At 36.0% G+C, this 24,648-nt stretch overlaps 1 protein-coding gene and 1 long non-coding RNA gene across 4 annotated transcripts in view; one reads left to right on the top strand and one right to left on the bottom strand.

Moving 5' to 3' along the window:
- LOC138315222 (uncharacterized) overlaps positions 1-24,648 on the top strand; it is a 75,471-nt gene that overhangs the window by 31,052 nt on the left and 19,771 nt on the right. The window contains exon 1 of one of the 3 annotated variants that reach the window (XM_069256078.1): positions 16,021-16,799. The exons of the other annotated variants lie outside the window; for them this stretch is intronic. The gene's annotated coding sequence lies outside the window, so the exon portion shown is untranslated. Of the gene's footprint in view, positions 1-16,020; positions 16,800-24,648 lie in introns of those variants that run through there. 3 annotated transcript variants of the gene reach the window in all.
- LOC138315223 (uncharacterized) lies at positions 900-16,356 on the bottom strand. Its single transcript, XR_011207473.1, has 3 exons — positions 16,282-16,356; positions 2,648-2,816; positions 900-1,698 (listed from the first exon to the last, which is right to left on the bottom strand). It is a non-coding gene; the product is annotated as an uncharacterized lncRNA (long non-coding RNA).

Below are 24,648 nucleotides of genomic sequence, written 5' to 3' on the forward strand. Positions count from 1 at the left end.
TCTTTATGTTCAAGTCACATAACTGAGCCTTAAAATGTCAGATCAATTGAATAATAAACTGAATGGAAATTAAAAAATTACAATGATGGATTGATATGCTTTTAGAAGTTGATGAATCTAGTTGGATATATGTGTTACACAATCGTAGACTAGCCCACACTGTATAATACATTAAGTCATATAACTTTTGAGTTATGGACGCATAAAAAATCAAATACGGCGTGCTGGTAGGAATATGGATCACTCTATAGCAACTTTGAGGATGCAGGATGTTTTAATAGGTAAAACCCTGATAGAGCACAGATGTTACCAACAGTACCTTATTGAGGAAAGTATTGAATTACTATTGGCATGTCTCACTTCACTCTGATCCAACTTCCAACACAAAAGCTAATCCGGCCACACATGGCTCCAGGGAAGCCATTTTCGGAAAATATTGAATTTTTCTCTTTTGCATATGATGGTACAAAGTTTTATCAATTAATGAGAATCCAAGCTGTTACGCTATGTCCCTTGCTCGAGTTGTCCAATAGCAGTCCTGGCAATCCATATCCCTGCCAATATGCTGCCAATGTTAGCACTGTAACATGCGGTACTAATGGTGCCAAACCCATTGTGTAGACATGTATACCTATATCGGCAGGACAGTAAGCCCTATTGTTCACACTCCTAATTATTGTTAGCTTGAATAGATTAAATTCAAGATGTGTGTGTGGTTTTTTCTCTCTCTGTGACTCAGAAATCAATCGAACAAGGTTAATAATGTGAACATTGTCCTTGAATAAAGACAATAATAATATCTTTTAAATAAACCAGCTGTTATTAAAAAAAGATTGAACTTTTAATATTCAACTCTAAATCCAAAATATTTCAGTGAATTTATTTCAAACTTGGCTTAATCTGCTTCAAAGTTTTTGTTACCAAATTGAAAGGGACAAGTTCAACTTACAAAGGACAACTTATTTTGGATTATCATTTTTTCTATGTAACCATAGCAACTACCGTACATCTATTTTAATTTTTTCTGAAGTTAAAGTTTAAATGTCTTGGATTAATATTATTTTCATACAGAATTTCTTAACACATCTATTTACTTGCCAGAGATTGCAAAACATAGGTTTCTGATGACACAGTTCATAAAATCTCATTTGTGGTGAAAACATGAAATTTATAATTATATAATGTTTCTTATGATATCTAAAGGCCAGTAAGAATTTCCTTATGAAAATTGAGTGGAATATGTTATCAACATACTCTTTTGCTTGAATTGTTAGGAGTGGCTGTATAGCCAGGTAGTAGTCTTCTAGAGGTATCACATACTCAAAGAAGGCAGAAATCTGCACGGCTAAACATGCAATATAACAATACGCAAAATGTTTCCACTGTAACTAATACTGTCTTTTGAAATTTTTACTGGCCAGAGATGAAAAAAAAGGAATGGGTTTGCATGTTAAGAAATTTACTCCTGAAAAGAAATTTGATGTGACTGAAAGGAAAGCATTATGTCTATATAGATCTGGTAACATGTGTGTGGAATCTATACAGCCGATGCCTGAGGATAATAATGTCTGGCGCGGTCTGCTGGCCCACTCTCCCGTCATGATCCGCCATTGTTACCCTTTATCTTGACACATATTCTTGCTATCACATCCAATCAGCTTGTTTCTGTTTTCAATTTAGCCAGTTCTCCAAGACTTACTGAAGCACGAAGATCATACATGATACAGCTAGAAATGTCAGGGTTCCGATGATAATAGCCTTTTTGGATTAAATACGTTCCATCCTAAACAACTTAAATGTTTATAAAATTTAGTGTCATTTTCAATCAACAATTAAAGCATACCTTATTAAGATATACATATAACTATTACACAGATATTTTCCATAATCTATAAACCAATTTAGCACTTTAAGCCATTGACGTGTGACTATTGACTTCGACAAGAATGGTTTAAATTGTTCGCCTCTGTGAGAAACTGGATGCACTACTCAAACCGCCATTCACTTCAACTTGAGGGTAACCCATTCAAGCAGAAATTTAGTTTTAGATACAATTTACTTTACTCTTGATTTAGCTACTTTAATTTGTTTTGTGTAATTTTCTGAATATTTTACAGAACCTGTTCTACACTGTAAATGGCAAATGATTAACGTATATGTGTTTTTGATTGCGTACACATAAGAATCATTAAATCGAAACGATTTGACACAAAGAAAATATGGTTTAAGATTTAACATGTTTATACATGGGTTTTGAATTTGAATTTAAAAATGAAAAAAAAATAAAAATGGTTTTCAAGATGCTTCATATTTAAATTTCCACATGTATGAAAATGAGAGACAGGCAAATGGACAGAGTTACATGTATGACAACAATTCAGTGTGGATGCAGCTGTACACAGATAGAGTCACGGTATAAATCGGTATAATTGTTTACCACAGGTCCTGCCTGTCATTTCAACATTGTCTATAGCATTTATACACTTAAACATTCACACAGAGAACCAAAGGCAACATTTCCTTATCATACACCGTCCCTTCACTCAGTTATGGATTTGTCCACACTTTGATGTAGAATAATGCATATTTATGTATAGGGGAGACAGGTAACTTACAAAGGTGTAAACGTTTCTTTAACATAATTTACCTGTAATCTTCAAAGAGAACTTGGGAGATGGAATTAAAGGAAGTCCTCTTAAAATTCATCTGATCTTCAATGCCTGTCATACGCCTTAGTAACATACATATCACCACTTTGTCATCACAGTTTCTCCGGCGTTTTTCTGACTTCAAGGCTTAGGAGGGTCATCTGTATTCTGGTCGCAAAAAGACAAAACTATGCCTAGTACAATATAATACAGACTGTGTTATCACCTTCATAATGTATCTTCTGTAATGGTTGGAAGTTTGATAAAATTGTTTTCATTACGCAAAACTAGTACACATTTATTTTCTCTATGTTACAACAATGATAGATTGATGCCATAAAAATTCTGACTAAATTAGGTACCAAGTCACGGTAAATTTCAGTGGAAAGAAATTAAGACATAAAATGTTCAAAAAAGAACCATTTTACATTTAAGGATTAATAAGTGGAGGCGGCAAGGTTCAGAAAGATAATGGTTAATAAAGTGTTCTGAGGGACGTTCAAAAGGGAAAGGTTCAAAGTGGCAAGGTACAAAAGGTTAAGGTTCAAAGGGGCAAATTAAAAAAAGGTTCAGGTTCCGAAGGTGCAAGTTACAAAAATAAGGTTCAGAGGGTCAAGTTACATAAGGGTAAGGTTCGGAGGGTCAAGTTATAAAAGGGTAAGGTTCAGAGGGTCAAGGTACAAAAGGGTAAGTTTCAGAGGGTCAAGTTACAAAAGGGTAAGGTTCGGAGGGTCAAGTTACAAAAGGGTAAGGTTCAGAGGGTCAAGTTACAAAAGAGTAAGGTTCGGAGGGTCAAATTACAAAAGGGTAAGGTTCGGAGGGTCTAGTTACAAAAGGGTAAAGTTCGGAGGGGCAAGGTCTTGCCGTAGCACCCCGTTATGCCATGCCCCTCTGAACCTTACCCTTTTGTACATCTCACGTTGAAGAGAGAACCATAATTGTTCTTAAGGTTGTGAAGTTAAGATTCCTGACTGGAGCTTAATTCATGTGAAATCAAATTCACAGCAAATAAATTCTTGATAGCTGTGATGTTTAAACTGAAATAAAAGGAATGAAACTACAGGTCTTTGATCACAGTGACTTTGGCCATGTGCCAAGTTTTCTGTAAAACCATTTATGAACTCTGTTAACTTACTTGCTATCAAAAGCATGGATGTAGGAAAACAGACTTAAATGTATTCATTCGATTAAGTGCTGATTTTTTTTTTACCTAGAATAGTTAGAGGGCCTTGTTCAGTGGTGTGTTACAGACTTGTTTCATTACTTTACTGGCATATGGTGCCACTGGGCCCCAAAGACTGGTGGTGTTATTCTCAAATAAACAGATATGACAATTATTTGTCAAAATCCAAAAACAACAGGTTGTTGTTTCTTGCTAGCTAAGTGTCTATTATTCTCTAGTTAAAATGTCAAGATGTGAAACCATCCTGGGGTTATTAACTGTGTTAGGAAACTAATTGGGTAAAAGATTCAGGTGTCTTAAGGTGTAATGAATATTATCTAAAGATTATAATATGTAGGTGTCTAAAAGATGTGTCTAGTGGTATAGCTTATTGGTGTCTAGTGGTATGTGTCTAGTGGTATAGCGTATTGATGTCTGGTGGTATGTGTCTAGTGGTATAGCATATTGATGTCTGGTGTTATGTGTCTAATGGCCTAGCCTACTGGTGTCTTGTGGTATGTGTCTAGTGGTATAGCGTATTGATGTCTGGTGGTATGTGTCTAGTGGTATAGCATATTGATGTCTGGTGGTATGTGTCTAGTGGTATAGCGTATTGATGTCTGGTGGTATGTGTCTAATGGCCTAGCCTACTGGTGTCTTGTGGTATGTGTCTAGTGGTATAGCATATTGATGTCTGGTGTTATGTGTCTAATGGTATAGCCTATTGGTGTCTAGTGGTATAGCCAATGGTTTAGCCTATTGGTGTTTGGTGGTATGTGTCTAGTGGTTAGCGTATTGATGTCTGGTGGTATGTGTCTAGTGGTATAGCGTATTGATGTCTGGTGGTATGTAGCCTATTGGTGTCTAGTGGTATGTGTATAAAGATATATCATATTGATGTTAGGTGGTATGTGTCTAATGGTATAGCCTATTGGTGTCTAGTGGTATGTGTCTAGTGGTATAGCGTATTGATGTCTGGTGGTATGTGTCTAGTGGTATAGCATATTGATGTTAGGTGGTATGTGTCTAATGGTATAGCCTATTGGTGTCTAGTGGTATGTGTCTAGTGGTATAGCCTATTGGTGTCTAGTGGTATGTGTCTAGTGGTATAGCATATTGATGTTAGGTGGTATGTGTCTAATGGTATAGCCTATTGGTGTCTAGTGGTATGTGTCTAGTGGTATAGCCTATTGGTGTCTAGTGGTATGCGTCTAGTGTTATAGCATATTGGTGTGTGTCTAGTGGTATGTGTCTAGTGTTATAGCATATTGGTGTGTGTCTAGTGGTATGTGTATACTGATATGTGTTTAGTGGTATGTAACTAGTCATATAAAAAACATGTACATGTATCTGATAATATACATGTCTCTCTGATCAGTTAGGTATCTTAAAGAGATAATATCTAAAAGGTATCATATTTTTGTATAATATATAGGTATAGATGGTATAACATAAATGTATCTAAAGTTATAGCATAGTCATACAGTTATCATATAATTGAGATTTGTTTAGAGATGTGTCATGCAAGATTTATATAAGATAGGCGTCTAGATTAGTATGTAGGTGTTGAAATATGTACATAACACATAGATGTCTAGAGATATAACAGACCATTGCAAGTGTCTAGATGTGTCTTACATGTATTACTGTTAGCTAGGCATGTCATATACAAGTGATTATATCCAATGATTTCTAATATTTTTATTGAGATGACAGTCTCCTGGACTAGGCCTTCAGATGTAAATATATTTTTCTCACATAGCTAGCCATGTAAGATAGAGTTGTCCCATGAAAGACAGCTATGTAAGATAAATGTATCTTACATAGCTGTGACGTCACAATTGCCGAACAATCAGATGACGTCATATCAGCCAAAGTTGACGTCATTTTTCTTCTATTTCGATTGATTTGCCGGATTTATTTACCATTTCATTTGTTTAATTTGCATTTCAAACCGTTTTACCTAAGATTTCTTGTTTATATTTATTAATATAAACCAAACTTTGATGAGCTCTTTCGAATGGCGTTCTTATTTTTAAAATCGATCAATTATTTAAGAAGTTAAGATTTTGTCACAAAATGGCTGATTCACCTTTCGTGCAAGTAACTCGACAAGCAATGTGAGAAAATAACTCTTTCATATGTAAATTATGTAGGATAGAACTATTCCACCCTCGGGTACAGAATTTTGGGTCAGAAACCTCGGCAAGCCTCGGTTCTGACCCAAAATTCTGTACCCTCGGGTGGAATAGTTCTATCCTACATATGTACATATGAAAGAGTCATATAATCTTTTAGTCATCTTTTATAAGTTTAAGTGATAAAGCATACAGATGTCAAAACCTTTTACTTAATTGTTTTTAAAAGATTTTGTGCTGTTTGAATGGACCCTGGTGCCATTTTTGTGATCCACGCCATTTGATTTGTGGTGAAAGTATTTTATCTTATATGACCATGTTTCCACCCTAATTCCTTCCTGTGCCTGTTGGCACAGGTTCCCTCTCTGGCTGCCCCATAAAACCTTTGATTTCTAATATTTTTATTGAGATGACAGTCTCCTGGACTAGGCCCTCAGGGACTTCCTGCCTTAAGATGCTATCATGTATATGCTAGTCTTTATGGCTGAGGAGACACAGGAAAACTGGCCACACAATGGCAATGTCCTATATGGTATTTCTTTGTTAAACTTATTAGGATATACATATATATTTATTCAAGTACTGGCACTTGGTCTTCACAGCTTGAGAAGTTTTAATACATGTTCGGCGAAAGTTTGAAAGATTTTGGATGTATATGTGTTGTAAGCATGGAGACTATGAACCATTTTATCTGTATTCATTTTGAAATTTAGTACTCCATTTTCATTCACTTTTATTTTTTACAGAATTCCACTGTATAAAAATGTCCGTTATAGATAGGTGTCAAATAAAGTATTGCATTCCAATATTTATAGGTTTGGTGTCCTCTATATAAAGATGTCCATATTGGACAGGTAAACACTATATAGAACTGTTGTGTTCAATAAATACAGGTGACCTCTTTATAGAACTGTTGTGTTCAATAAATACAGGTGTCCTCTATATAAAGATGTCCATATTGGACCAATAAACACTATATAGAACTGTTGGGTTCAATAAATACAGATGTCCACTATATAAAGATGTCCATATTGGACAGGTAAACACTATATAGAACTGTTGTGTTCAATGAATACAGATGTCCACTATATAAAGATGTCCATATTGGACAGGTGACCTCTTTATAGAACTGTTGTGTTCAATAAATACAGGTGTCCTCTGATCAGGTCTGCTACTGAGGTGGTCATTATAGAGAGGTATTCACTATCAACAGGTGTCTGAATCATTACAGACAGAATTAAGTTCATTGTACTGAAGTGTGTGTTACGGATATAGGTTCCTATTGTATAAGATCTGTAAGAATATATGTTGAACCAAAGAAATGGGTTGATCAATTAGCGTAAAAATGAGTTAATATGAATGCAATGGTTGACAATCTTTCTTAGCACAGCTGGCACAGATCAGAGAACAATGAACATCCCTGAATTTCCTGTCATCTGATGCAACTGCAACTCTTAACATTCTGAGGTTACACAATTAAGCATTTTATCTGGGGGATGAAAGAAATTTTGTTTGCAAACAGTGTAAATATACAAGACAGATTCTAACAAAAGTTTGCAAACAAAATTTATTTCATAACCCAATGAAATGAAAAATAAGGGACAGCAATTTTTCAGATTACATTATAAATAAAATATGTTTAAGATATGATTCCGTTGATTTTCAGGGATTATTTTTCCAAATCAATACGCAAAATCAGAAAGTCAGATTTAGTATGAAAACAAAGAAAAATTAATTATACTGGAATGTTGGTGTGTAAGCGTTGTTAAATGATATAAAACAAAGAAAACCCATTTCTAAGTCACAAGACAGAATGATTGTACTTCCTAAATTACAATGAAGAAAAATTGTATTAAAAACTTACACCATTAAAAGAGAGAAAAATTGTATTTCTAGAGAATTACACACAATAAAGAATGTATTTGTATTTTTGAAAAAAGTGACCCTAAAGATGGAATGCAATTGACAAAGTTACAAAATTAAAAATGGAATATACAGATACCAAAATGTATTTCTAGAATTACCATATGATAAAGGTGGTATTTGTGTTCATCTTCAGAATAGGAACAAACATATCAGTCCAGTATGTCTTATCAAGTTTTCAGAGTTGTATTACAGTAGCGATGGTACTCAGGTGCTTTATCTGGCCACCCCACTTATACAGCTCTGTGTTAAAAACCTTATTACACATTTCCTACCAATATCAAAAATACTTTGATGCTTAAAATAGTTTTACAAACAGTGTCCTTTTCTGGATTGACAGGAAAAAGGATATTTTATCATTAAACATCCCATGATCCACTTTTGTCCCATTTCTGAGTAAGGCAATCTTGCTCATTAATATATAAAAGTTACAAAAGAATACCTAAGCAGCAAATGTCAAGGTTACACCAAAAATTCTCAAAATGAAGGTCAAGATCATACATAATGTTACAACAGGAAATATGGTACAGACTATATGAATTGCACTATAATTATTTGAATGCAATGTTAAATTAATAATTGGCATTTCCTTTTAACCGATTTCGTTGAATTTCTGTATTTCAATGCTGAATAAATTTATCTATATGTATAATAGAAGTATAGTCAACATGGCTGAATTATAATTGTAATATCTAAAACCACTAACACAAAATGGCACATATAGTGATTCCTTTAAGAAAAGAAGAAGGTAAGTTGATACATGTATTAAACAAATTGTGAAAACGTTTTCGCTTCAAATTTTCATATTTGAATTTTTCATCTTATATTAATAGAAAATAGGACAACTAGACAATGGTCTCATCTGTGAACTACTATCTATAGTGTCCTAGGAGGTGTAAACTCCTAATGATTTAAGACTTAAGTAATTTGCATCAGTATTTGAATAGTGTCCTACTTAGATTTCCATGCCATGTTTGTCGGGTCTGTATAATGGTATTCAGATCCTTTAAGGTATTCTGCCATTAACGTGTCTCCTGATGGATGAGATTAATATATGCAAAGCCACATGCTGGAGAATATTCACAGACACAGAATGGTGTCAGAACTAAGACGGGGCATCCAACCTGCTGATTAACATCTTTGTCTTAGTCTGGTCCTGTCTAAATCTGTTCGAATTGGACAAGGCTTATTTTTCAGAAATGTGTACATCATAATAGATCCAGGGTCATTTAATGCAATACCAGGTTGATAATTGGTGGAAAAAAGCTGGAGTACCCAGAGAAAAAACACTGCCTTAACCAGAAAGTTGGCTTCATAAAGAGTAAGGATGCCTAACACTTAGTGCTAGTTATATACTCTACATGGTTCAATTGAAACAATTATTTAAATATCAGTCAATAAGACTATTTCATTGAACTTATGCATAAATTTTGTGATCTTGAGTTAATGTTAGAGTGGTGGGCCTTGAGTTAATGTTAGAGTGGTGGGCCTTGAGTTAATGTTAGAGTGGTGGGCCTTGAGTTAATGTTAGAGTGGTGGGCCTTGAGTTAATGTTAGAGTGGTGGGCCTTGAGTTAATGTTAGAGTGGTGGGCCTTGAGTTAATGTTAGAGTGGTGGGCCTTGAGTTAATGTTAGAGTGGTGGGCCTTGAGTTAATGTTAGAGTGGTGGGCCTTGAGTTAATGTTAGAGTGGTGGGCCTTGAGTTAATGTTAGAGTGGTGGGCCTTGAGTTAATGTTAGAGTGGTGGGCCTTGAGTTAATGTTAGAGTGGTGGGCCTTGAGTTAATGTTAAGTTGAGTAAGTGTGGGCCTTGAGTTAATGTTAGAGTGGTGGGCCTTGAGTTAATGTTAGAGTGGTGGGCCTTGAGTTAATGTTGAGTGGTGGGCCTTGAGTTAATGTTAGAGTGGTGGGCCTTGAGTTAATGTTAGAGTGGTGGGCCTTGAGTTAATGTTAGAGTGTGGCTTGAGTTAATGTTAGTGGTGCTTGAGTTAATGTTAGAGTGGTGGGCCTTTAGTTAATGTTAGAGTGGTGGGCCTTGAGTTAATGTTAGAGTGGTGGGCCTTGAGTTAATGTTAGAGTGGTGGGCCTTGAGTTAAGTGTTAGAGTGGTGGGCCTTGTGTTAATGTTTGAGTAGTGGGTCTTGAGTTAATGTTTGAGTGGTGGGCCTTGATATAATGTTAGAGTAGTGGGTCTTGAGTTAATGTTAGAGTAGTGGACCTTGAGTTAATGTTTGAGTGGTGGGCCTTGAGTTAATGTTTGATTAGTGGACCTTGAGTTAATGTTAGAGTGGTGGGCCTTGAGTTAATGTTGAGTGTGGCTTGAGTTAATTTGATGTGGCCTTGAGTTAATGTTGAGTGGTGGGCCTTGAGTTAATGTTTGAGTGGTGGGCCTTGGTTAATGGTTAATGAGTGTGGGCCTTGATTAATGTTAGAGTGGTGGGCCTTGAGTTAATGTTTGAGTGGTGGGCCTTGATATAATGTTAGTTGAGTGGTGGGCCTTGAGTTAATGTTTGAGTGGTGGGCCTTGAGTTAATGTTAGAGTGGTGGGCCTTGAGTTAATGTTTGAGTGGTGGGCCTTGATATAATGTTAGAGTGGTGGGCCTTGAGTTAATGTTAGAGTGGTGGGCCTTGATTGAAAAAGTTAGAGTAGTGGGCCTTGAGTTAATGTTAGAGTGGTGGGCCTTTAGTTAATGTTAGATTGGTGGGCCTTGAGTTAATGCGATTTGGATGTGATGGTACAATATGTATTGGCATTATTACAACAGATTAGAGATTATATAGCCATAGACATTAAACTTTGGACAACTGTTGCCCGATAATGGACATCCACTGTGTGCTTAACCTGTGAGACCATTGTGTGTACATTGTAGCTTCCTAATCTTCATCCTGATTTCTACTTGAAATGAAACATGACATATTAGAGAGACAACAGTGTCTTATATATACTTATGTGCATTATAGCTTTATCCTCATATCTATATATTTTGCTGATAAAATAACTAATTTTTACTTTTGATTGAAGCATAGATTGCATTTTTCGTAGGCAATTGGAAGATTTGGAAATAAAAACCCATTTATTTTATATTCGAGGAAGTGACCATGCTTAACTTTTTATGTCTAATTGGCTCTGGGGAATTGAACTCCGGTCACCAGTACATCAGCCAACTAATTGATATTCAGATATCAAACTGTATTGCCGCAGCAATCAATGTATCAATTACCATGTTATCTTTATCAATATTTCTAATAAGATATATAATCACAACTACAGCTATTTGTATTGCCTCTATCAATATGATATTGATAGGTTTCTTGTAAATTACTTATATTTATGGCAGTGTTAATTATTCATGAGGAATCTCATCATCTCGGATCCCTTGTTATCCAAGCAAAATCAGAACCTAGATTCGCTTGTCATAGAAACTTATAGACAGATGCTCCCAAAGTTTGAATTTATTGACCTTGAACTTATATTTAATTGGAAGATCCTTCTTTTTTAGTTTAAAATATTATGATGGCTATGGCCAAACTAAACAGTCTGCCACCATCATTTTAATTAAGGTACTGTTAACTTGTATACAAGGATAGTTCAAACTTTTACCAATATCTAATGGACTTAAGGATGACAGGAGTAAGTCTGCATTTCTAAATGAAATAGAAATCTAAATATGAAATATAATTCCATTTCTGACACACCTATTAAACCATAGAGTAAAGGGGCAACAGAAGGTTTAAGAATACAGCAGTGTTTTTTTCACTCCCGTACTATATGAATAATGTGCATTTGACCTGAGGGAAATGTTCATCATGGGTTAGGGATGATGTCATTGGTCTGAGCAACTCTCTATAACGTCAAATTTCACATCAGTGTCACAGAAAATACATACAAAAAAAGAACAAGGAAAAAAAGTAGTTTGAAATTTTTTTCCTCTCATTATGTTGAAACCATGGATTTGTTTTCTTCTTATAATGTCGAAACAAGAAAACTTACAATTTTATAATTGTCAAGTATAAATGAAAGTAAAATGAGGATTAAAAAAAGCAACAAAAACAAGAAATTTTATAAAGGAATGAATAAATGTGGATTTATGAATATGCCAAAGTGATTTATCAATCAATCAATCAATCAATGATTGAATGAAAATAGAATTATGACATTTATTGTCATTATATATAAGGCTACATAGAAAAGTTTTTGACTGCTGATCCATATATATATACACACACATACAGTCTTGAATGTTCCTTATAGAGTTCCTATAGCCTGAATAGCACTCGTACTTAAGTAGTCTGTAACTGTCTATATACAGGTATGTATACACAATATAAGTAATTTCTTCCCTGCCAGGTAAAATTAGGTTACCATGGCAACTTTCCACTAGACTGACTCCCTGCCTACAGTTTCAGGGACTCGCAATATAATCCATTTGCAACCCTTGGCCCTGTGTGCCTATAGTCATACATACCAGAGAACATTAACAATGTAGTGTAGCCTCTCCGTTTTTTTCCCTCTGGTCTCCAAAGTACATTAATATGTCAACAACCTTCAAGTTCCAAATGGGCACTTAATACCATATAAAAATGCAGATGTATTTTGTTTAACAATTTGACTACAAATCTGTTTTTGTTGATAATGAGATGCCTATTGGGTGGTGGTTTACCTGATGCATACAGTAAAAACTGAAGACTAAGAGATGAAACAAGGGTTTATTATTAAAGATGTCTGAAAATAAAGGTATATTGTTAAATATGTCAGTAATATAAAGAATTGCCAATATATAAAACAACAAAGCTATGGATGTCAACTTATAAAGGATTCATGAAAGAAAGGTGAAGCAACAGTTGTCATTGTAAAGAGTTTTCGGTATGCGGAGATTTCATAACATGTGTCAGTATATATAAAGGTAAAGCAACATGTGTCAATAGGAATGTAGATAAAGGCTACAGGTGTCAGTATATAGAGGTGCAACTACAGTTGTCAGTATATAGAGGTGTAGCTACAGGTGTCAGAATAAAGAGGTGTAGCTACAGTTGTCAGTATATAGAGGTGTAGCTATAGTTGTCAGTATACAGAGGTGTAGCTACAGGTGTCAGTATACAGAGGTGTAGCTACAGGTGTCAGTTTACAGAGGTGTAGCTACAGGTGTCAGTATACAGAGGTGTAGCTACAGGTGTCAGTATACAGAGGTGTAGCTACAGGTGTCAGTATATAGAGGTATAGCGACAGTTGTCAGTTTACAGAGGTGTAGCTACAGGTGTCAGTTTACAGAGGTGTAGCGACAGTTGTCAGTGTACAGAGGTGTAGCTACAGTTGTCAGTGTGCAGAGGTGTTGCTACAGGTGTCAGTATACAGAGGTGTAGCTACAGGTGTCAGTATACAGAGGTGTAGCTACAGGTGTCAGTAAACAGAGGTGTAGCTACAGGTGTCAGTATATGGAGATGTAGCTACAGGTGCCAGTATATAGAGGTGTAGCTACAGGTGTCAGTATATAGAGGTGTAGCTACAGGTGTCAGTTTACAGAGGTGTAGCTACAGGTGTCAGTATATAGAGGTGTAGCTACAGGTGTCAGTATACAGAGGTGTAGCTACAGGTGTCAGTATACAGAGGTGTTGCTACAGGTGTCAGTAAACAGAGGTGTAGCTACAGGTGTCAGTATACAGAGGTGTAGCTACAGGTGCCAGTATGAAGAGGTGTAGCTACAGGTGTCAGTATATAGAGGTGTAGCTACAGGTGTCAGTATATAGAGGTGTAGCTACATGTGTCAGTATACAGAGGTGTAGCTACATGTGTCAGTATACAGAGGTGTAGCTACAGGTGTCAGTATACAGAGGTGTAGCTACAGGTGTCAGTATACAGAGGTGTAGCTACAGGTGTCAGTATATAGAGGTGTAGCTACAGGTGTCAGTATATAGAGGTGTAGCTACAGGTGTCAGTATATAGAGGTGTAGCTACATGTGTCAGTATACAGAGGTGTAGCTACATGTGTCAGTATACAGAGGTGTAGCTACAGGTGTCAGTATACAGAGGTGTAGCTACAGGTGTCAGTATACAGAGGTGTAGCTACAGGTGTCAGTATACAGAGGTGTAGCTACAGGTGTCAGTATATAGAGGTGTAGCTACAGGTGTCAGTATATAGAGGTGTAGCTACAGGTGTCAGTATATAGAGGTTTAGCTACAGGTGTCAGTATACAGAGGTGTAGCTACAGGTGTCAGTATACAGAGGTGTAGCTACAGGTGTCAGTATATAGAGGTTTAGCTACAGGTGTCAGTATATAGAGGTGTAGCTACAGGTGTCAGTATATAGAGGTATAGCTACAGTTGTCAGTGTACAGAGGTGTAGCTACAGTTGTCAGTGTACAGAGGTGTTGCTACAGGTGTCAGTAAACAGAGGTGTAGCTACAGGTGTCAGTATACAGAGGTGTAGCTACAGGTGTCAGTATACAGAGGTGTAGCTACAGGTGTCAGTATAAAGAGGTGTAGCTACAGGTGTCAGTATACAGAGGTGTAGCTACATGTGTCAGTATATAGAGGTGTAGCTACAGGTGTCAGTATACAGAGGTGTAGCTACAGGTGTCAGTATACAGAGGTGTAGCTACAGGTGTCAGTATATAGAGGTGTAGCTACAGGTGTCAATATATCAAGGCATATTATATGCATTTTAAACGTTGGTCAATATAGGTGTCTAAGAAAAGGGTAAAAAGCAGGTATATCAGGATTTGAGTTGCAAACACTTATACATAGCCAGCAATCAGTAACGATAATGGTGTCTAATTATAGCCAAGCCTTGAATTTCATCTTCCTGTTTCCAAAGTTTTTACTAACTAAGGTTCATTTATTATTCAAAATATTCGAAGATTCATGGATTCTGTGGTTTTGTTTAAGGAGTGCTGTGTGTTGCTATGCCAAGGTGTGGATTTTGAAATATTTAGATTGTTTCCTTGTACTAAGAATAAAGAGTATTTATAGATAGCTGGTTCTCTGTTTTAGAGATTATTATATTTGTTATTTAATAAGATATGATATTGGCTGGACATTGTAGTCATGGAGGTATTTGTAGACAATATGCAGGGAACCAGATTGATCATGCTGGTACCATGTGTGATTAAGATTCAGGTACGCTCATACAGGTGTGTCACAAATCACTGACACACCTGAGCTCTGGGCACTTGAGTGGAAATCACCTGTAGATACATGTAACTGTAAATGATGGGCTGAAACTGCCCAAAGTTCAATGACTGTCATTGGTGCCTGGTCACCTCTCTCTCAGCCTGTACAGGTAGATAGGAGGAATGTAAACGAGCCGCTGTCAGGCCCAAAGTTCAAAGACAGTTCTGCCTGTATCAACATGGCACGAAGCATCTGTTAAATGCCTGGCTAGGTGCCCTTGGCTCAGAGGCTTTGTCAGACTGATAGCATCCATACTGTAGGCCATGGTCTGTCAGGAGACAGGTAAATAGATAGGTGTATACACAGTCCGATCAACTTGTACCTGAGAGTCTTAAATTGGTGGATCCTGGTGCTGAAAATAAAAGTGTCAGGTGACTTTTATAACTAGTCCAATCGCCTATTAGCTAGCTGTGATTAACCTCAAATATACCGATCGGTGCATGCTGCAGGTCGTGGGGTTCAAGCGAATAATATCAGGTGTATTATCTTCGCTGATATAGATAGGAAGCTACCCCGTCAACTATTAATAGATTTACCTGTACGTTACCTGTCGCATCAGTATGAGATAAGACCGGGTAGATTGTTCCCATCTCCTGGAAGGAAGGAATTAGCAGTATATACTGCTGTGTCTATTTACCTGTTAGTACCTATATATCTCTGTTGACTTTTAAATGCTGTATATATATATACACATCATATAATTAGAGAAACACTTTAGACTGGTTATTACCATCATGGGCCCATTCTGATGGAACACTTTCAGAACACTTCAGAATAGTTTGTTACATTATGGACATAAATTAATAATAAATCATATGACAAGAGCTCTCAAAGTGTACAAAGTTTGGATAGTTTTACGACTTTATCAGTAATGTCAACTTGAAGGTATTGCAGCCCATATAATGCTGGAGACTTTTAAATACCGGTTTTTCTGCTATAGGAGCTCAGCAAATTGTCATATTCTCTATATGAACGCCTATGGGAGTGAGAACTTTTAAATAGCAGATATCCTGCAAGGCTGTTTCTTAGTGAGAGAAGAACTCCATGTTTTAGATTATCCACGGTGCCTGACATTCTTTGATTGGCATTCAGACTAGTCTCGAAGGGAATATTAACACCAAGTGCCATTGTTGACTAGGTGCTGTACACCCGCAAATTCTTTAATGAGACAATCCTATGTGGTAGGGCCGTTGACAAACTGTGCCAGAAGATTGGTCTTATAACACTGACATGCCAAAACTCACCTGGGCAGAGCCCTGCTGTGTCGCAGAGAGAAAAACTTTTTATAGTCATCACTGAGGCGAGTCATTTTATACAAGATGGCTCAGTGACTGTGATTGGATGAGAGAGAAAGAGGTCTCTGAGAAACTCTAAGGCAACTGGTTTTCTGGGCTTCTAAAAATAATCCAGTGAATTGAACTACTATTATATTAACTGAAGTATGTACCATGTTAACTGAAGCAAGTCAGCAGGCAGGCACACAGTGTACAGATTGGCACTCAGCATGCTTGTCGTCATACAGGACAATTTTTTATGTGGAGCACCTTGTTTGCGGCTTTCTTGACTTCCATTGGTTGACGTAATCAGGTATCGGTGGAATCAGCCTGTGTGACATCGGGGACAACAATACACACACACACACATCATCTCAGAGCTACCTGGGCCGGTGCCACAGGCAACATCAACATAGCAGACGACAGTCACAATCTAAGATCCGGCTCATTTAATTGGAGAAAGTTTACAGATATACTCAAAGACTATGGTGAGTGTTTACTTATAGATAATTCTTACACAAAGTTTTTTAAAGTTTTAGAAAAAGTTTTTGAGTTATCAACACTTTTGTTGAAAACTTTTTCTATATGGTGTGGTGTTGGTTGTTTTCATTCTAAGAAGACTATATGGTTCTACCTGACTGGGTTTCCAGGCTATAGCCATCAAGATATATTTATACCACAGCATTACCACTGTCTCCTACGTTATATACACCACATGGTACTTAGTCTTCTGGTTCAATAGTTCATCTTTCTCTACGTCTATTATCAAAGACATTTTCAGTTCCTTTGTCAGACAATGTATTTGTGTCTGAAAGGAAACAGGAATCCATTATATTGACAAGTGCCAAAAACTTGCCCTAGACCCTATAGAAATGCTGGGTATTTGCCTGAAGAGCTGGCGTGATCTCTATCAGTGAACGGTTCCCAGGGATTCAGGTGCCTATAGCTCTGTTTGTTTAGCTCTACCAATCAGCAGTAAGACGGATAAAAGGTCCTTTCCGCTAGAGTTATTGAAAAGCTTGCCTACTTTGAGCTGGGTTTTTGGAGAGTTTTGTGGAGAGTTTTTGTTGATAATCCATATCCTGTATTATGTCTGGGAGTGTGCGTTTGTCATACCTGTAATAAATGGGGTTGGTTTTCAGAACTCGTTGTCGGTGGTTTTGGCCCCAGGAGTCAGTTCCTGTCATGGAGATAGCACGGTGACTCACAAAATTGGCAAATAACACCATATATATTGAGAAGACGTGACAAGATTATTAAATCCAGTCCCATAGTCTTGGATTTCAATTTTTATGACTTTTCAATTTTGATGGAGTTTTATTATAAGGAAAGGTGACCGATTTTTGTTATGTTATAATGGGTTATTATTAACTCGTGCCATGCATGGTGGGCTTTCAGGCTGATGTGGTACACTTGGAACACTGAGCAGACGACACCAAGTCACTTTTTTATGTCTGAAAACAGATGTTCAATGGAATGGTGTATGTCTGCTAGTGTGCAAGAATGTTAATGAAACTAGATTCTCATCAGATTTCTGAAATTATACACCATTTAATGTATTTTGGAAGGTGGAAATTGTTCACATTTTTAGACAAAATTTACATAAATAATTTTGTTATTTAAGGATTTGTCCTGATCATGTTCTGCCATTATGTAAGCTTTTTAATCTCCAAATCAGAATTAGTCTATTTTGAAGCATCTTATTAAAAACTTGTTGAGGTATGAAGTTTTCTTCATGCAGTGGGAATTAAACAGGATTAATTAGATTTTAATTGCATTTCCATTCAAAAGCAGTGTATATTTAAAACAAAATAACTTGTAGAAGTGTAGAACATCTTATTGGTATTCTATAATTAAACATTATCAATTGTATGGTCCTGGAGATTTGTTTATTTTTTCTCCATAATTTGATACCTAATAATCTAAAATCTTTAGATGTTTGGAACCCTCCTTAATTAATTTTATTCTCTACTGAGGACAATTTAAATTTTCTACAATAAAGGAAAATGATGAAGCTAGCACCATGACTAATAATTTGTTATAAATTTGTGATCCTATGATCTGTTGACCTTTACACTTTTAACCATTATTGAGTTCAAACTTTCGTATATAACCTTTTAAGTTATTTAGTCCTAGCTTGGAATTAATATTAGTTTTATGTATATTGGAGTATAATGTAATGACCTTGGATCAGTAAGATGACCTTGAAGTTAACTTATGACTTTATAGATTGGGCAAACGACATTGACTAGGACCATGGTTTATTGTTTGCGTTTATGACTGGGTGAAATATGGTTGATGTTGAGGAAGAAATGATGGCTTCAGTTGGTTCAATGACCTTGAACTTAGATCAGTTCAATGACTTTGAGGGATTTATTAAGACACCAACTTATGACCTTTGATCCGTTAATCAACAGGCCATTGCAGAAGAGCGACTGAAATAGTTTGCTGACCTTGTAATGTCCTATCTAGGGATATAATGTAATTTTATTTAAAAAAAAAGAGTTTGAGAATTAAGTGAATACTCATAAATGACAAAAAGACCAAATCTCTTGTGTATATATATGTAGATGTGACTGTCTGATGACGTTGTACCTATGTAAGATTCTGCTTTGTCATGTTGTCATATTTGATGCAACCGTTCCTAATGTCAAGCGATAATTTACGTAGAACAGGTTCTAGATGTAATGGATTGAATGATTTTTTTAAAGTGTTGAAAAATGTTTCTTGATTGAGATCTCCTTTCTTCCAATTAAGTTAAAAAAACACTTTTTGTTGATGTTCAATTTCTATGTATCTGGTATATTGGCAATAGGGTTAGATGGATGATGAGCTTTATAGGCCTTTATCGAGGTTCATGTCAATGATGAGGGGTGGGCGACGTGGTGTGAGAATGTCCCATTCAGGCACGCCAAACTTTCTCTCAGAAAGCCAAGGTCCTGACAAGCACTGAGAACTTTCTCAGGTATTCCAGCTTGTTGCTATTTGTCAGAAGAGATCCAATTACTTCGTGACAACAGAACCGTGGGCTGTATATCGTTGTAAATTACCTTTATTGGGGGGCTGAGAGATGGCCGGTCACTATATCTGGCTTACCTGTGCATGACAGTGAATCTCAAACACCAGTATACAAATTAATGCTGTCTTTGTCTGCGAGAGCTGGTAACCTCAAAGGCTGCCTTTGACGGTTGGAGCCAGGCGAATAAAATTGATCTAATGGAATAAATCATGTTAGGTGACTTTGAGTGTATCACAGGTATAGGGCCAGACTAGTTTATAACCAACAACACCAGTTTTTATTGGGTACCGTAAAAATTTGACAGCGTCAGGCCATTAGTTTGGGAAAATGGCAGTTCCCATTCAACAGGTGGGAAGTTATAAAATCATATTTCAAATCCTCATACACAAAACCTGGGATCACTGCGAAAGTTTTCCTGGGGTCCAGACTTTTAGGCTGCAGAAATGTCACATGGGGTCTAATGGCCATTTTTAGGTGATGGTCAGATGTAGAAGGAAAGTTTATTCTTTGGAATGACAATATTTTATATGGTCATAAGATCAATCATTTTCGAGGCTTCTATATATGTTTGTTTAAGACAGAGATATATTTTCTTATATTCATGGAAATTCAAAACAAGAACCGCGTCGTAGAGGTCAAGTCAGGGTCAGATCGGTGTTGATGTATCCCAAGAAAAATTTTCACAAGAAAGCCTTTTACAGATCACATTTCGGTATACAAGAGGAATTTCCTGTAAGAACTAGAATGACATTTGGGTTGTAAGACTTCTAACAAAGGACAAAATGTATCCTGGCAGTTTTTGGCTGCCAGAGATCTGAGAATTTGATAAGTAGTTAAACCAACGCCTAGAATAATTGTGTGCTTTGTGTTGGTGACACAAACTAGAACTTACCATCAGCCTAACACAATGGGTAGTATTAAATGGCACCCTGAAACTGGATCAGACCAGCTGCTCCCTATATAGGTAACAGACTTCATTGGTCGACTTCATAATCACGCAAAATTCATGAGGTATCTGATTCAAAGTATTTTAGCTGCTATTTCCTCATTTCATTTTAAATAGCCCACTCAAAAACGCTTGTTTTGATCCTGCATGCTTTCCTGTATCCTCAGAAGTATTTGGTTTCCTTGTTGGAGACCATATTGTTCATCAGGACACATTTCACAGAATTTGTCAAATGTTATGGAAATAAATCAATTCAGGAACAAATTTATTTCTGCTTTATTAACCAATATAATCATTTAAACATCCCCTATCTGATTATTGTCAGAGGAAAACCAGAGTTCCAATAGGAAAATTGCAGACCCATGGCCAATATACCTCCATTTATATATGAAATTAGCTTATATTGACCCTGCTGTGGATGCCTAGGTCAATCCTTTAGAATACCCTTACTATTAATAGCTAGTGCAGTGCATATTCAAAAGTAAGAAAACTTTAACCAGTTATTAAGGAACTAATGTCTTAGAATATGTTCTCATATTTTGTTTAAAGATGCTCCACCGCTGACAGAGCATAAATGATTATCTGAACAATAATTGGTGTGTTATTGTATATATATGCCTAATTAACACAAAAAAAAATAAGATAAACTAATTTATTTCGCCTTTGGTGCATGCGCAATCATTACTTCATTCCATATAAGATATAGTGCCACGGAATTTTTTCGGGATGCAATTAATTCTTTTTCATATTTTTACTTGAAGTAAAATTAGAAGCTCAAACTTTTAAAGGGTGGTAATGGTGTAAATTAAGTAACTTTTGTAACTAAAGAAAAATACTTAATTGTCTGCTCCTGTTTTTGATAGTAAAAAATTACCATTTGTCAGCGGTGGAGCATCTTTAAAGTGAACTTCTAAAGCAGTTTTCTCAATATGTTCTTATTAAAACCGTTTAGATGAGATTCAGTATTTAAATTTTCAGATTAAATTGAGTTCAAGAAAGTTGTTTAAAAGTCGTTCAAAAATTAACATGTAAAACAGATAGTTGTGAGAGTTGGATAAACTCGCTGAATATTCGAGTTGATTTATACAACAATTGACGTTAAACAGGTCTGTGTTACAAAGAATGTTCTCAAAATTACTGACAATTTTATGCCTAAAGGTAAAACAATAATCTACCTGTGCGAGTCTGTCTCTACTAATATGTTAAAAACAAAATTCTTTGTAGCTACGCCTTTTTACCAGGTAAGGCACTAGATGTTATTGACAAAGTTTAGTGTGCGTCACACGCTGACTAATCGGGCCGTTTTTCACCATTTTCCACGATGATGGATAAACATCGCTGGTTTGGTTGGCATACCAATACACAAGTTAAACAGTGAATTTTGTCAAGGAAGCCTGGCTCTGTGTTTATAGACCATTGAACTTAGAAATGAATATATGTCATATTGTTAGCTGTAATGGAACATATGTTAAATGGACTTGTAGAGATGTGACAAGCAAAATGACAATTCTCATTTGATAAGGAACATGCCATTGTCTTCCGAGAGAGCACATTGTGTTCAATGTCCCCAGGTATTAACACAGACTGTTGAACATGATTTTCCATTTTGTGTAAACTTACATTATAGCTATTGATTCTACGTATTGGCATATTTGATTTGCCCTGAAATCTGTTCCGAACACCTATCGGAATACAAATGCTGCATTTGAAGTAATTCTCCATCAGGCCAGCTGTGGCCATGCAAAAGTCCTGGAAACTTAATACACCATATTCAGACAGATCGATGATTCAAACAACAATAGGACTTACAGTCTGAGACAAGTCGCCAGGAGAAGGATCGAATTGATGATGGTGACATTCGCATTATCAGATATTATTTCAAAAAAAATATTATAAAGGAAGGTCTGGCGCTCATATAATTTATGCAAGTGATGACACGTCAATAAAAAGATAAAGGACCAATTTGTCCAATTCTTCTACTTTAAAAACATGTTGCACGTATGGTACATCAGTCAGATTTAAATTGCTGCTTGGTATTTGTCTTACCGTAGTAAAATGTTTATACGTATGACTTTCAAATCATTGAAAATAGTATCTGCAAAAACATGAAGAATTAACATTAAGTTATCTAAATTATCTGTGTATATATAAACAAATAATATTTTAATTAAACAGGTTATATGTTTTTTGTCCCAGTTTGATGATTGTGGTCATCATGTCTGAATTATTTAAATCTGTCACGCACATAATTATTTTATAAACAAAAGAAATAAACTGTCAGAAATCATAAAGAGTTTTTGATAAATTTTATAATTAATTGCTTTAACAAAGCCAAATAACAAGAACAAATCTAAGCAATTACAAAGAAATTTTAGAAATGTTGAACTTCGCTTTTTTGCCGGGACTTAACATGGCTTGGTGACAAGTATCTAAGTGCCAGACTGTAAATGTCATTCCTGCGGGGTTCAGAAGGCCGCCGTTTACAGATGTACCAAACTTTTGTCGGCAGTGCTATAGTTCCGACAGGTGTAGTCGGATAATTGGATTCTTGTATCTCTACATGGGGACAATCTACCTGTAAAATGGACTTGGCTTTAGGGGTATTGGAGCAGCTTTTGATAGGAACTGGCAGATAGTTTAGCTTATCATCTGTTTGGAATTCATTCTTATCATACAGGTGCAACTTGGGAAAGTTTAATATATATCTGTAGGAGCATGATGGGGCCCCAGGGTTTCTCTCTGTAGACAATATGATACACATCCTGATGTAAGTTTTTATAGATAGAAAAAACACAGAATTATATGCCTTTTTATGGGAAGTTAAGAAAGTCTGCATATGCCTTTTTATGGGAAGTTGAGAAATTCTAAAGTTATAAGAACTATTAATTAAAATAATTGATACCTAATATATCATATTTTGCATAGTTTTTCAACTTAATGCACCTTTTGCTTCAACTTTTGACCTACATTTATTAATATAAACGTTTTTAATATCACAATTCTGATTGATGGCTTCAAATCTTTTTGATTTATGAAATCATGCTCGTGGAGATGAATTTGAAATTTGATTTTGCTACTTCATCATCCTACTGTTTCATTTCAACTCGAAACAGTGATGTTTCAGGAAGTATTGGATCCATAAAATTAAAGGATAAATAAATCCATTACACTTGATAGATTGACAAATAAAAGTTTCACCAAGTCATGTGAATTACAAATTTCAATCTGGTGATGGTACCGTACATTTCTCCATCTGTCACAGGGCACCAGTGGGGCGACATCGCATCAACCTCTTTTAAGGCAAAATACATAAATTCTACATTGACTTGAAATGTGAGTTTAGCTGGCCCGTCTTGATTGAGTTGTCAGATCAGTCAGGTTGACAGGTTTCTGACTCAAGGTAATTGGGAATGCATGGCTCCCAGGTAAAAAAAAATCACCATATTTTACAGAATATTATCGCACCTGAGGTTTTGTGGAAGTTAATTTACTCTTATAGCTTAAAAAAAGGTTTTCTAGAGTTGTTAGGTTATCAATGGCTTCTACAATGAATTTCATTGAGCGTCTATCGTGTTCTTTTAAACATAAAGCCATTTTTGGTCTGGTTAAATGTGATTTTAAAGTTCCCAGTCCTGAGAAACTGTCTCAGAAAGGAATAAAGTGGATCCTTTTAATGTCAGATTATTTTAAGTGATAAAAAGTCCTGGAACTTTTAGAGTAAGTTCAGGCAAAAAGGTGACATTCCCAGAGTGTTTCACATGCTTCAGTGACTTCGTATTAGGAGATGGACTTAATCAATTACCATCCATCATTCTGAAGAAGTGTGAATTTTTGGAGCGTTGGCTGTTGAAAGTCATCGTTTGGTTGGTCACAGATGGATCATTCTTGGTGACAGCTAAATATCCTAATGACTTCTCAATAAATCACAAATTCCTGATTTCTTTATCAATGTTCCAGACTCAGGTATTGGTAATGAATTGAATGATCATACTATATGAAGGTTCAGATTTCCGGAACACCATTAAGTTTCCACTAGTCATATTGACCATTATAAAGTGGTTTTTAAAATGAAAGAAGTTACTGTGAAAGTGTTATATTTTTATCTAATTGTACTTTTACAATGTCTTCATTATTTGCCATTGTCAGCACACATCAGGTTTACAAGTTACAGACTATAGTTAAGAGTTAGCCTAAGATCTGTGGTTTTTCTCTGGGAACTCCGAGGATCATGACCCTTTTGATCACTTTAACCTCTGGACCATCAAATTGTCTCGATAATTTGTAATCAATTCTGAGACTTTAAACTGTTAATAGATACTGGTTATAGATCTGTAGTTTTTCTCGTGGTACTCTAGATTTCTTCCTCTTTCAA

Source organism: Argopecten irradians, chromosome 2, assembly GCF_041381155.1.
Source record: "Argopecten irradians isolate NY chromosome 2, Ai_NY, whole genome shotgun sequence".
NCBI classification, from domain to species: Eukaryota; Metazoa; Mollusca; class Bivalvia; order Pectinida; family Pectinidae; genus Argopecten; species Argopecten irradians.